Consider the following 13,851-nt stretch of genomic DNA (forward strand, 5'->3'; position numbering starts at 1 on the left):
TATTTGGTAGGTGTTTAACTGGGAATCAAACTCAGATCTGGCCAGAAGCCTATGACAACCATTATAGCTGGTTTTCTATTACTGTCTTACATAGTAGCATACCTTAGAAGTATGTTAAAGGTCCACATGTCTAACAGCAGAAGTATGCTGCTTTAAGCAAAGACACATAACATAAAAAATGTTAACCACAAAAGAAAAAGAAATGTTGGAAATACAGTCTTTTTTGGTTTGTTTTCTTTGCTTCTCACTCTAGCCCAGGCTGACCTGAAAAATACTCTATATAGTCCCAGGCTGATCTCAAACTCACAGTGATCCTCCTGCCTCTGCCTCCTGAGTGCTGGGATTAAAGATGTGCACCACCACACCCAACCAATATTAAAATATTTTGTTCTTCACAAGATACACTCAAAATGTGAAGGAAAACCATAGAATGAGTTGACATATTTGTGATAGACACAAATACAAAGGAAATGCACCCACAGTACATAAGAACTCTAGCATGATAATACAGTTGTAATTGTGCAAGAGGTCTTAACAGACCCTGAACAAAATGCAAGTGAGCAACAAGGCCCAGGCAAGGCATTCCATACCCTCACAGTGACATGCAAATGAAAGTCAAATGAGATTCATCATTTCACCCAGTCAGGCCTCATCACTGCCTTTGGCTTTGGGACAGGGACTGGGCAATTCTAATGTACAACAAAGACTAAGCTGCCAAAACACTAACAGTTGTGCATTGCTACCAACATGGTACTGCACACCTCAGGGGAGCCAGTGTATAGAAAAAGCTTGGGCTTTGCTCTATGCAGAGCCATAATAACAAAAACAGCATTGTACTGGCACAAAAACATACATGTAAACCAGTGGAACACAATAGAGGACCCAGATATAAACACAAGACATCAGATTTTTGACCAAAATGTCAAAAAAAGAGTACTTATTGGAGAAAAGACAGTATCTTAACAAATGGTGCTAGGAACATCTGTATGTACATGTAGAATATCTATATCTAGATGTATATCTACATGTAGAAGGATGAAAATAAATCCTTATCTCTCTCTATGCATAAGAATCAAGTCCAAATGGGTCAAAAACCTTAACACCCATCACATCTGAAACTCTGACACTGCCAGAGGAAAGAATAGAGGAAACACTTCAATATATAGGCATAGGTAAGGACTTTCTGAATAGAACCCCAGTTGCTCAGTGAGTAAGACAATTAGTCAACCATTGAGGCATGAAATTAAAAGGCTGTTGTATGACAAAGAATAGAGCAAAGAGGAGGCCTATAGAATGGGAGAGAGTCTCTGCCAGCTATACATCTGAGGATTAATATCTATGACACACAAAGAACTCAAAAAACTAAAAAAATAATCAAATGACCCAATCAACAAATGGGCTACCGAGTTGAATAGAGTTCTCAAAATAAAAAATACAAATGGCCAATAAATATATAAAAATATATTCTACATCTTTAGCCATCAGAAAAATTAAAACTATTTTGACCCCCACCCCAACATCACTGGGTGGCACCATGAAGTGTGTTAGCTCGGCTATTTTTTTTTTTTTTTTCTGGGATCCCTGCTGGCCAAAAAGCTACTGATTTCTACCTGTGCTACTACACGGGGCATAAGGGCAAATTCCAACACGGGTTTATGGAGTTTGAGTTCCCACATGATGGAAAGCTTAGGTATGCCAACAACAATTATAAAAATGACATCATGACCAGAAAAGAGGCGTGTGTCCACAAGAGTGTAATGGAAGAACTGAATAGAATTATTGATGACAGTAAAATCACAAAAGAATATGACACTTTGTGGCTGCCTCCTGACAGGGCTGGCCTTGGCCTGCAGGAGCTTGAAATTGCAGAGATGAACACATTTCTTTTAGTGCATCAAAAATAGGCTTGGAAGGCAGAGGTAGGTGGATCACCATGAGTTCAAGGCCATCCTGAGACTACATAGTGAATTCTAGGTCACCCTGGGCTATAGCAAGGCCATACATAAAGAAAAAAAAATAATAGCTCTCTTATTGATGTAAATCAGTCGAAGGATCCTGAGGGACTCTGAGTATTTTGTTATTTGGTACAGGAATTGTAATGTTTAGTTTTCAGTCTTATTGGACTACGCTTCAAGATTAAACCACTTGAAAATGTATGTTTTTGAAACTCCCTATATATTTAATGAGGGTATTTGAAAGAAAAGTTGTTATCATTTATGAGTTTGAGATTTTTATGAATGTGAAACTTTTGTATATAAATTGAATATGTGAAAATAAGTAAACAAGGATAATGGGTCCAAGTGGGTAGACTGTCCCCATGTATATTGAATTCTGTAAATAAAAGCTACTTTTTGTTAACCTTTTACTCTAAGAAAACATATCACGGCATTAAAAAAAAAATACTACTTTGAGATTAAATCTTACTCCTGTCAGAATGGCTATTATCCAGGAATCAAATGGCAACAAATACTGGGAAGGTTGCAGGGAAAGAGGAACCTTCTCCATTGGCTATGGGACCATAAACTGGCATAGCCATTGTGGGAGTCAGTGTGGAGGTTCCTGAGACAGCATGATGAATATCCTTACGACCAAGAATAGGTTTACCACATGACCCACCTATACCACTCCTGTGGCAATCAGCTTTACCTTGCTGGGACAAACATCTGACCAGACACAGTTTATGAGAGAAAAGGGTTTATTTCAGGTGCTTACAGAGTCCAAGGGAACACCATCAATTTGTGAAGGAATTGGCTCCTTTCATAGATCCAAGCAGAGATACACAACCAACAGCTAGCACCATAAAAAGGCCAGAACTCCAACTGCTCTGCACCTAGTAGGACTGGACTTAAGATCTTCCTTCAAACACTCCAGGGTTCTTCAGCAGGAATCTGCCTGCTAGGGGTAAAGCAATGCCTGTGCCTATGGGGCCATACATCCAAACTACCACATACACTACTGAGATGCTTGCTCATCCACATTTACTGCCACTCTCTTCACGATAGCTAGGAAATGGAACCAGCCTAGATGACTTTCAGCTGATGAATAGATATTAAAGAGATGGTATATTTGCACAATGGGGTTTTATTCAGCTGCAAGTAAAAATAAAATTATGAAACTTTCAAGTAAATGGATGGATCTGGTAAAGATTATACTAAGGGAAGTAACCCAGGCTCAGAAAGTGCTGGGATTAAAGGTGTGTGCCACCACTGCCAGCATGTTTGTGTTTTAAATTGAAGTTCTGCTGTATGTCAGAAACACCTACAGAAAAGTAACAAATAATGAGACAAGTGTGCTCATCCATCTTATTTGTAAAATGCCACATACTAGTATAAGGATTGGATATTTTCCCCACCCACAACCCTTCCTGCCCACAACCTTATGAAAGGGATACTATTTTCTGGACTCTCTTCTGGGCAGATGAGAAACTGGAAACATAGAACCATGAAGGACTCATAAAGCTCACTCCAATGGTTTTGCCAAGCTGGGAAAGAAGCACAGGCAGTAGGCTCAGGCCCACATCTTAACCACAGGCAGAAATGACCTGCGTCATTTTCCCATCTTCATCACACCCTTTCCCTGTCAGCTGGCCATTCCCTGAAGAACCAGCAGAGGGCTCCAAAACCCAGTAATGGAGGGCAGGTTCATGAGAGTTCCTGGAGCAGAGTCCCTTCTTACTTGCCTCTGATGTTGACATGAAGGAGAAGATAGCATTCCCTGTGTTAAGCTACTACAACGTAGGGCTTACATGTCATAGCAGCTGATTCACTGAAACATAACCTGACTTCAAGGCCATGTCATGACTATCACACTATGATCTGAGGCTTAAAGGACAAGATTTAGGTCACATCATAAATTGCAAACAGGCCTGGAACATGGGCCTTTATAAACAACTTCTTTTTATACTCTGTGAGACGGGGTCATATTCCATTTGAAGCAAGTATTCTACAATCAAACAAAGTTTTCAAACCACTATGACAACCAATCTCTAGGCTCACACTGGACCATATTCCTCCTAGCTTCCAAACTTTACTTTCTCACTGGGCCTGTATCCAGGAGACCCTTCCTATCTGTCTTTCTGTTTGTCTCTGCTCTTCTGCTTCACTACCTATGGGGCCAAGTCTCCATCTTTCTTCTACACACAGTTGGAGACATCAGCTGAGTGTGTACGGAGATAATGTAGGGCAGATGCACTGTGGTCACAGGATCCTGAGATGGGAATCCAGCCACATGATGTGGATCAAGTATGCCAGAAGGCAGGTAGGCCAGGCTGCGGCTAGATGACTGTGGACAAAAGGGAAAAATGCCCAAAGTAAAGAAGTTGGAGATCCCATGTTACATAGAAGAGCTGCATAGAGCCCAGTGGGGGGCGGGGTAAAGGGCGGTCCAGCATCAGGAATAAGCTTGGATAATGAGGCAGGAGCTGGTTAAAACTGGCTTTTCGTGTGCCCTTCAGGAGAGAGGGCTCCAAGAGTGACTGTATGCTTCAGCATCTGAGCCTGCCTGTCCAAATCAGCTCTCTCACCCCTACTCCTGAGCCAGCATCTGAGCCCAGACAAGTCATCTCTCTCTAAGACCCTCCTGAGTCTGAGGACAAGGCCCACTACAGTAAGATTATAAATAGATCCTTACTATTTATGGTGAACTATTTACTGACTCCATCAAGGAGCATTTATATTATGATTAGCACTAACTAGAGTCTAAACTGCAAAAAATGAATAAGAGGCCACATGGTTCAAGGACAGGAAATTGAATGAAGGTCTGATAGCCCTGGCTCCACAGCTTGCTACCAGCTCTGAGTCCTTCTGTGACCTTCAGCATGGCTGATTTGACAAAGGGCTCCTTGCAGAGTAGTGTTCGCCGGGTTAGAGATCTTGTCCTCTGCCCTGTTCTATTCACACCTCTGCCACTTCTCTGCTGAGTGACTGAGTGAGTTAGTGAACCTCTCTGGGCTTCAGGCCCTGCATCTGTGAAATCACTGCCTGCCTCAAGGAGTTACTGTGAGAATAAAAACCCAGCTCTCGGTCCTTGAAGTTATACAGGGAATCAATAGCATTATTTCTAAATTCTTAAAATAAGTGCTTAGAAACATTTAGTTCTCAGGTTCAAGAGACTATAAATAATTCACCATTATCTCCCAGCCTAAGAGCTTAAGGACCATGTTTGTGGCAGCTGACTGATCTCTGCAGTTCCATCCTCCAATGAGTGACACGAAATTGCCAGACAATGGGAGGCAAATTACCTTGTAGCCTGGTTTGTGCAGATGTTCCCTGCTGCGTCACAAAGTCCCTGGCATACAGCATACATTCTACAGTGATTCTCCAGGGTTCCATAAAAATGCACACAAATGGAATGTTGTGAGTGGCCAAGAAGACACATATGTCTTATCATCGAGCCAGGCATGCCCACAGCACCTGGTGGGGGAGGGGGGGTCTGGTAAAGACAGCAGTAGCAAATACGTGGTATGGTAAGGAAGCTGGTACACAAGTCCTTATCAAGGTTCCCATTGCCAGCCCAGGCCCTCTGACAACAGGCCACAATTCAACAGGGCCACATGCCATCACCTGGTTTGGCATATAAGGGCCTGTGTGCAGACAAGAGGTCACTTAGCAGGAAGGCCTTCTGCAAAGCTGGCCTGGGCTGGCATCTTGGGACTTGAGTCTTGGGGGTGGGGGCTGCCACCATACCCAAAACTGACAAGAGTGGCTCACTATGCCTGCCTATGTGACAGTGTGGTCATGTTCCCTGAAGTTAACCCCTACTTTCCTTCTGTAGTCTGAGATTTCTTAGATGCCAGGCTGAAGGGCCAGGTGACCAGTGTGATGAAAGCTCAGGCTCTCTGTGAGGCAATTTGTAGACAACTCTCACATGAGTTGTCATGAAACATTGTGGGGAGGAAGTACATCCTGAATGACTACTGGTAGAACACTCTGGAAGCTCAGCCTGGTTTTTGGACTTTACCCTATGCACTTTTCCTTCTGCCCATCTGCCCTTTGTCCCTTCACTGTGATCAGTCATAGCCATTAGGATGGCTCTATGCCCTGGCTGGCTGGTGAGTCTTCCATGGGTCTTCCTAGAGAACTGTCAACCTGGGGTAGTTAGGGATCCAGATCAGGAAATACCCAGCCTTGCCTTGCTCATCAGCCTGGAGGGAGGGGAAGTCCTCCTGGCCGTGTGTCTCCTAGGGTAGCCTGGCTGACTGGTAGGTTACCAGCCCTGTCCTTCTGGACTCCTGAGCAAGTTTTGTCTTCATAGATGCTTCTGGTGTAAAGACTGAAGCTATGGAAAAGGGCACAGGATGGTCAGCATTAGTGTAGCAGCAGGACCCTCAGAGCCTCCCAGAGCTCCCCACAGGCCCTCTGAAGTGCTTGCCAGCTGACCCTGGAATAGAAAGTTGATTTTCATTTCTGTGTGGCCCAGGATGGAGCAGAGAAGTACTCACTGCATAATCCACCACACTCATGGAGTCCCAACCTTCTTCCTGCTCGGCAACGTTGAGAGCTACGAGAGATGTCCTACTACAAGGGGTCACCCCCATTGCCCACAACTTCCTGCAAATCTTCATGTTGGTGGAAATGAATGGGTAGTGTTTTCATTACTAGTGAAACTGCTTCTGGCTACTGAAAGACAGCCTCAGGGCAAGAGCTATATCCTAGGCCTCAGATCTAGTACAGGCTCAGTCTAAGAACAGAAATAAGACTCTGAGCTTGCTGAGGAACTGCTGGCAGGTCTTAGCACAATGCTGGCATACAGCAGCTATTACTTGCAAATCCATTTCCTTCCCTCCGACAAAAGGCATGACTTTTGGGCTGGAGAGATGGCTTAGCGGTTAAGCACTTGCCTGTGAAGCCTAAGGACCCGGGTTCGAGGCTCGATTCCCCAGGACCCATGTTAGCCAGATGCACAAGGGGGTGCACATGTCTGAAGTTCATTTGTAGTGGCTAGAAGCCCTGGCATGCCTATTCTCTGTCTCTCCCTCCTTCTCTCTCTCTGTGGCTCTCAAATAAATAAATAAAAATAAACAAAAAATTTCTTTTTTTAAAAAAAGCATGAGTTTTCTAGATTTATTTGGCTGAGTTTGTTCACACTAGCAGTCCCTCTGTCCCCATGTTTCCTCATTTTCCATCTAAGGGGTCAATGGTCCCAGCTCACTGATGGTAGACACTGTCCCCACCTCGGTGAGCACAGCTCTGGAGTCATGAAGATACCATGATCCTTTACCTTTAAGCAACGGAAGTATTTGCCCAGAAGAGCTTAATAACAAGAGACTGAATCAAAGATGCGCCCTTTCCAGCTTGAAGAAGCTGAGCGCTCCCGGGGCTGGAACCAGACAGGCTCGTATCCACTACCTAGCATACCCAGGCCAAGCAGGCTCCATCCTTCTACCATCAGCCACTCTGCTAACTCTGACTCAAACAAAACCACAGCAAACCATGACATGGAGCTCCCAGTTTAAACAATACAGCAGCATTTTAGAGACAAATAAGAAACAATAGCAGAGGCCCAAGTTAGTGTGTGCTGGCCATAGGATGCAGGAAGATAGTACTACAAACCCTGTAATGGAGCCCACTCATAACAAGGATGCTCACAACATAAGCAGGAAGGAGAGGGGATGGGAGAAGAGAGAAGAAAGGTGAGACACACACACAAAGAGAGAGAGAGAGAGAGAGAGAGAGAGAGAGAGAGAGAGAGAGAGAGAGAAGACATAAAAATACATGTGGTTGGTCTTGGGGAAGAGTAGATTTAAGTGAAGCATTCTGAGCAGCCTAAGGGGCACCCAGGCTTTATCTGTGGTCAGGCCTTAGGCAGGCCTCCTGGGGAAGCTACTCAATCTACCCCACCCCACCCCATTTGTATAATGTGGTTATTCTTTCCATATCTGCCCTCCACGGTCAGTAAGCAAACAGAGGCATAAGACTTGACTCATGGCGGTGATTCATGTGAGTATTTTTAGTATTAAATCTCTGTGTTCCTTTCTTAATAGAAGCCTGCTGCTTTTATCACTGCCAAAACAGGATGAGAGGAAAACAAGAAAGAGGCAGGAAGAACAGAGCAGTGGAGAAAGAGACGGGTTTGGAGACGCCTGTTTTAGTCAGGGTGACTGCCAGCTCTTTCTTGCAAGGAGAAAATGCCAGAGCCTCCTGTGGTAAGCCTCTCCCACCAACATGCAGAACTCCACATGCCCCCTTCAGCCCAGCCAGGGCCTTGTCCTTTACACAAGCAACTCATCAATACCAAGGGCTGCCTTCAGATCAGGTCTTGGGCCACGCACAGGTATCTGCTGTCAGCCAAGCTGAGTGGACCTGGGCTCCCAGCATAGTTCGCCAAGCCCACACAGTTGATCTGGGCTGGTCAAAATCCCCAGAATTTGCTACTGGGTTTCTGTTGGTTTATTTGAATCTTTTCTTTGATCAGCTTCAAACATCTGCAGCTAGCAGGGTTATTCTACATACATAGATAGCGATGTTGACACTACTTTTTAATTATTGTTTGTGCCTGTGCCCCTGGGGGAGGAGCAGGGAGAGGAAAATAATAGATAATTTCTGCCAGAGAATTTATGAGCAATCAAATTAATTGCTCTACTGCAATCCTAGTCTTAAATGCTACCACTAGGGGAGAAATTCCAGGTCTCCTCCTAGGGGAAGACAGGCATGGCCAAGGCAGAAAACACAGGGAAGATGAAGCATTAATTATAAATGTGAAACAATTGGCTGGTTCTCCCTCCCCCCAAATCTCGATTTAAATGGGTTGGGAGCAAGGGAAGTCAGTTAGATCCCATAATCTTATGTCCTTATTTCTTTCCTCACTCCTTCCTTCTCTCATTCAGTCATCCATTTAATAAACCTTTGAACGTTTTCACATTTGTGATATATGCTGGCGAAATGTACATGATGATGTACAAAAAAGCAGCTGTCTAGGAAAGTGTTGGCTGGGGTTTTGCCTTACTCTTGACAGATGCCCTCTCATCCTGGAGTTTCTCGAATGACGGGAGTGTCCTCACTCAAGGTGGGCCCAAAGACTCTTGATAATGCATAGCAAATGAGAAACTTCAGGGTAAGTTTTGCTATCACACATCAAAAAGACAAAACTTGTGGTGTTGAACTTAAATTCCTGAAAAAAAGCTGGGCCTAACACATGAGAACCTCAGTGATGGTGGAGAGGATGGAGTGTCCACAGCCAGTTATCCCAGTGGCCGTGCTCCTTTAAGAGGCCATTAATTGGGCTGGAGGGATGGCTCAGCAGTTAAGGCACTTGCCTGCAATGCCTAACAAACCCAGTTCAATTCCCCAGTACCCATGTAAAGCTAGATGCACAAAGTGGTGCATGCATCTGGAGCTCGTTTACAGTGGCTACAAGTCCTGGTGCACCCATTCTTCTCTCTCTCTCTCCTTGTAAATAAAAGATATATGCATTTTTAAAAGAGGCCACTTATTGCCTACCTCTGTGTGTTATCCACCACCCTGTGAATACTGGGAGTGCACAAAGTGACCCTTAGCTCCCACCACTCTAATAAGCAAGGGCGTCATCAGGAAGCACTCACCTCCTACAGCAGGTTTCCATGCTTTGCTGTCGCTGTTACTTGGTGTTTTCATCAATGGATTTAAGAGGGGTTTTGACATAAGACTTTCTGTTACCATAAAAAGTTAATGAAATTGTTACCACATTGAAACACAGAATTTGGGGTAACCTGAATCTGTGTTCCTGGGCCATAGTCAGTCATATTTGGCTTCAGAATAAACTATCTCCTGTTCCTTTTGAAGGGAGAGTTGTGTGTCTGTGTGTGTATGTGTGTGTGTATATATATATATATATATATATATATATATATATATATATATATTGACAAGTTCTATACTTACAGACAACAAACCATGGCATTTCCCTCCTCTTGCCTGCTTTCCCCTTCATAACTGCTCTCCATCATATCCCCTCCTTCTTTTCATTAGTCTCTCTTTTCATTTGATGTCATCATCTTTTTCTCCTATTATAAGGTGTGTTTTGCATGATCATAGCAGAGGCTGGCAGAAGCTTTGCCTCAGGTGTTGTCAGCATCACCTACTGCCAGGAAATAGGTGAGGACAACATCTGTGGGAAACCTTCTGCATGGGATCCAGTCAACCTCACTGTGGAGGTTTGAATGTGACTTCCAAAGACTCACGGTGCCATTCTTGAAAGTTGTGGGGTCTTTAGGAGGTGGAGCCTTGCTGAAGAGAGCTTGTCACTACGAGCAGGTCTTGAAACTGTCAAGCCCAACCTCACTTCTTGTTGGCACTCTGCTTCCCGGATGCCAACACACTGCCATCAGCTGCCTCGCTGCCCTGCTGTCATGCTTCCCCTCCATAAGGACTGTGTGTTCTCAACTGAAAGCCAAAAGAAACCTCTCCTCCCCTAAAGTATTTCTTGTCAGGTGTTTGGTCACACCATCAAGAAAAGTAAGGTCCTGGAGAAATGGCTCAGCAGAGAGATGGTGGCAGTTCCTGTCACTGGAAGGGGTCTGAGATGGTCTGAGTTTGATTCCCCCATGTGAACAGATTGGCTTGGCCACACACAACTGTAACCTCAGTCCTGTGGGAAGCAGAGACTGAAGAAGCACTGGGGCTTGCCAAAAAAGGCAAGCTGTAGAATCAATAAGAGATTCCATCCAGCACAGGGAACATGGCAGATGAGCACTGGCGGCGGGGGTGGGGGACACCGGCATTCTCCTCTGGCCGTTGCAGGCATACACAGGACACTACCTCTGCACATGCATATGCGCACACACATCACACCACAATACGATGCACACACAAATAAGTAGCTAGTACACACCCACGTAAAGAAGCCCCAGTAAAACTGAACACTGGGCTTGGGGTTACACCTGTGGGTAGACAGCATCCTTGGTGATAAGGGATTACATTGATGTTGATGTCTTGGGAGTGGTGAGTCTTAACTCCAGAAATTCCACATCTGGAACCTGCCCAAGCCCAGGTCTATATCTCACCTCTAGCACACTCTAATTTGCATTATTTTTTCTCTAATAAAACTAAAATCATCAACATAACTTTCTTGAGTTTCTTGTTCTAGCAAACGAGTCACACTGTAAGGGGCAGTGAGCACTGCTAGACTTTAAATTTGCTGTTCAGAAGTGTGGATGTTTGGGGAGTCCCTGACTTGGAGCTGCTGCCTAGAGGATGCTCTTGTAGTACAGTGTGGGGTCACACTAGAAGTGTGAAGCCTGGCTAGATGGGTTAGCATCAGAAGTAATGACAAGCCTGTGACCAGCTTCTCTCTGAGACAGGGAAAGACAGGGTGGTCTGTGGCCTCTTGGACTCTATGTCTGTCTGCCAGGGACTGCACAGATAGGCTCATTGCTCTCTCTCCTCAAACCTGCTCTGAACTGACCCTCCCACCCTTTCTTCCCTTCTGTTCTCCTGTCCTCCATGTTCCCTGTTTGCTTGCTAATTCCTACTGCCCTGCCTCCTACCAGCACTTTCATTTATCTTGACTCCAGTACTCTTGGTGGCTCTAATTGGAGGCCACCTCAGAGGTCATTCTGCTTAGGCCTCCTGTTCTCTTGAGCTGTTTAGTACAGTGTGGGGGTCCTCCAACAGCATAGGAACCTTACACATGATGGGTCAAGAATCCATCACATCCCAATTGATCCTCACAAACTGGCTTCTCTTGAGCCTCAGCCCCCTTGATTTGGTCCTTGTCTTTGTTGGGCCTCTTTGGACTGGAGTTTGGCAACTATATTGTCTACCCTGGCTCAGACCTTTATAGTACCACTTCAGGACTCTTCCTTTAGACTTTCTGGACAAGCCATGTGCAAGACGGGCTTTGACACATGTCCTACCCCAACACCATCACTCTTCCCATCCTGTATCAGCTCCACCTGGCCAATAATAGAAACCCACTCTCACTTGCACAGAGTGGCACTGGGATCTCAGACAGTCCACTGCAGGTGCAAGGTCTCTAACCAGCTCCCACTGGCTTCTCAGGAGGGTCTGGGTATGGAGGTGAGCATGTCCACAGGTACTAAAGGACACCACCACATCAATTCTTCCACCAGCCCTCCAAAAGGTGAAAGCTTAAATGACACATATCAGAGGCCATTTGCCAGGGATTAGCATTTTTAGCCTGCATGCATGATTGCCTGGATATCCAGATGAGTACCAAGGACATTTGATTGGCATGCCTTGAACTCTGCAGATTTTTACTAGAGCATCAGAATGACTGTGATAGATATGTAGCTAGTTGGATGGCTAGATGAGAAACAGGCAGACAGAGAATAGAGCTGATAGGTGCCACTATCAGAGCTAGTTAGTGGGTACAGAAATGACAGAGGCCTGGATAGACATGAATATTTATGACAAAAAAGAGAAATCTTGGGGAAAAACACCTGCAGGAAGATTTCTGTCCCCAGTTGGATGCCACGGAACACAGCCCATGGAATAACTGTCCAGCTAGCCCTTTGTGAGTCTAATCACACATGGAGACCACTGACACCTCCCCACTGTCCTAGGACCTGATTAGGGATTAGCCAAAAATGCCCGGCCTGCCACATTTCTCAGAAAACAAAGTTTAACTGGCACATATTCTCACATTCTCATTAACATATTACCAATGGAGGCGTTCACACTACAAGGGTAGAGTTTTGGGGGCTAATGGCAGAGGGTGTGAGGGAATAGGTTGAGTTCAGACAGACCTGGTTCTGAAGCCCAGAGCTTCCTTCTTCTACTTACTGGACAAGTTGCTTCTACCCTGAGCCTACTTTCTCATGATGAAAAGAAGTAACTTCATTGGACAGAAATGTATCCCTCCCATTCCAAAATTTATAGATTCAAAGCCCAAATCTCTGAAGTCTTCCCCCATATATTCTGGACCTATATGGCTCCTTAGTACCCACAGGCCAAAGTCCTACTCCTCAACTGAAGATCCAAGCTCCTATGCTGACTCCACCCTGCTTTTCCACCTCTTCTCCCATCCCATCTTCTCATTCCCCTGGGGAATGGCACATCACACTTCCACTAACAGTTACCAACATGCTACCATCTTGACAAAGCCAAGCTTCGTACCTACTTCAGCCCCCTGCCACCGCCTATGGCATCTGTGGACATCCTACCAGCCCTGTGGTGCTGGGCTCAAAGGCTACTTCCTGCAGGCCACCTTCACCTGATGCCCAGGATTCAATGTGTGATAGGTACTGTACTGAGAGTTGTTGAATTAACTGTTCCTCCCCATGTTCCCCAGTCACTGCTTGAACTGGCATCATTTGTGTGCAGGTTCACATCTCATGTGCCTCTCCACCCCACAAGCCAAGAGTCCCAAGGTGCCACCCTCTAGTGAAATGTCCTGCTGAATTTCCAGATTAAGCAAGAGTCCCAATTCCCAGTCCTCTTCCCAGACAAGTCTGATTTCCATCCTGGGAATGACAGCCAAGTGACAAAATAAAGGCCATCTTTGGTGTGAGCCATTTGGAGCACTGGAAAGCCATCAAGACTCCTGATTCTCAAGCAGTCTCTAGCACCAGAACCTAGTCTTCAAGTGAACATACACAGAACCCCAAAAGTCAGAGTAAGAAAAATTCTTAAAAGCCAGATGCACCTTGACACCAATGAAGCCTGGCCCCAGTGCTCCTGGGAAGTGCTCAGAGACCCACCATTCCTAGCTCCCCTGCATGTGGCACACAAGGATGCTGGGCCTTCAATCAAAACAAAAACCAAAAGCCTCCAGAGCTGTCCAATTAGGCTTCTATGTGTCCTTTCCGTTCCCCCTCCCCAAACATGCCCAGTGCTCCAATCACCTGCAGCTGCCTGCATTTCCCCAAACTTTTGCAAATCCTAGATTTTCTTGCTGGCCTCCACTTGCAGGAGG

The 13,851-nt window shown here is 45.3% G+C and overlaps 1 protein-coding gene and 1 pseudogene across 4 annotated transcripts in view; one reads left to right on the forward strand and one right to left on the reverse strand.

Moving 5' to 3' along the window:
- Positions 1-13,851, reverse strand: part of Slc2a9 (solute carrier family 2 member 9) — a 193,881-nt gene that overhangs the window by 131,851 nt on the left and 48,179 nt on the right. The gene's annotated exons all lie outside the window — the stretch shown is intronic.
- Positions 127-8,017, forward strand: LOC105944870 (annotated as a pseudogene).

The sequence above is a fragment of the Jaculus jaculus genome, chromosome 14, assembly GCF_020740685.1.
Source record: "Jaculus jaculus isolate mJacJac1 chromosome 14, mJacJac1.mat.Y.cur, whole genome shotgun sequence".
Classification (NCBI taxonomy): Eukaryota; Metazoa; Chordata; class Mammalia; order Rodentia; family Dipodidae; genus Jaculus; species Jaculus jaculus.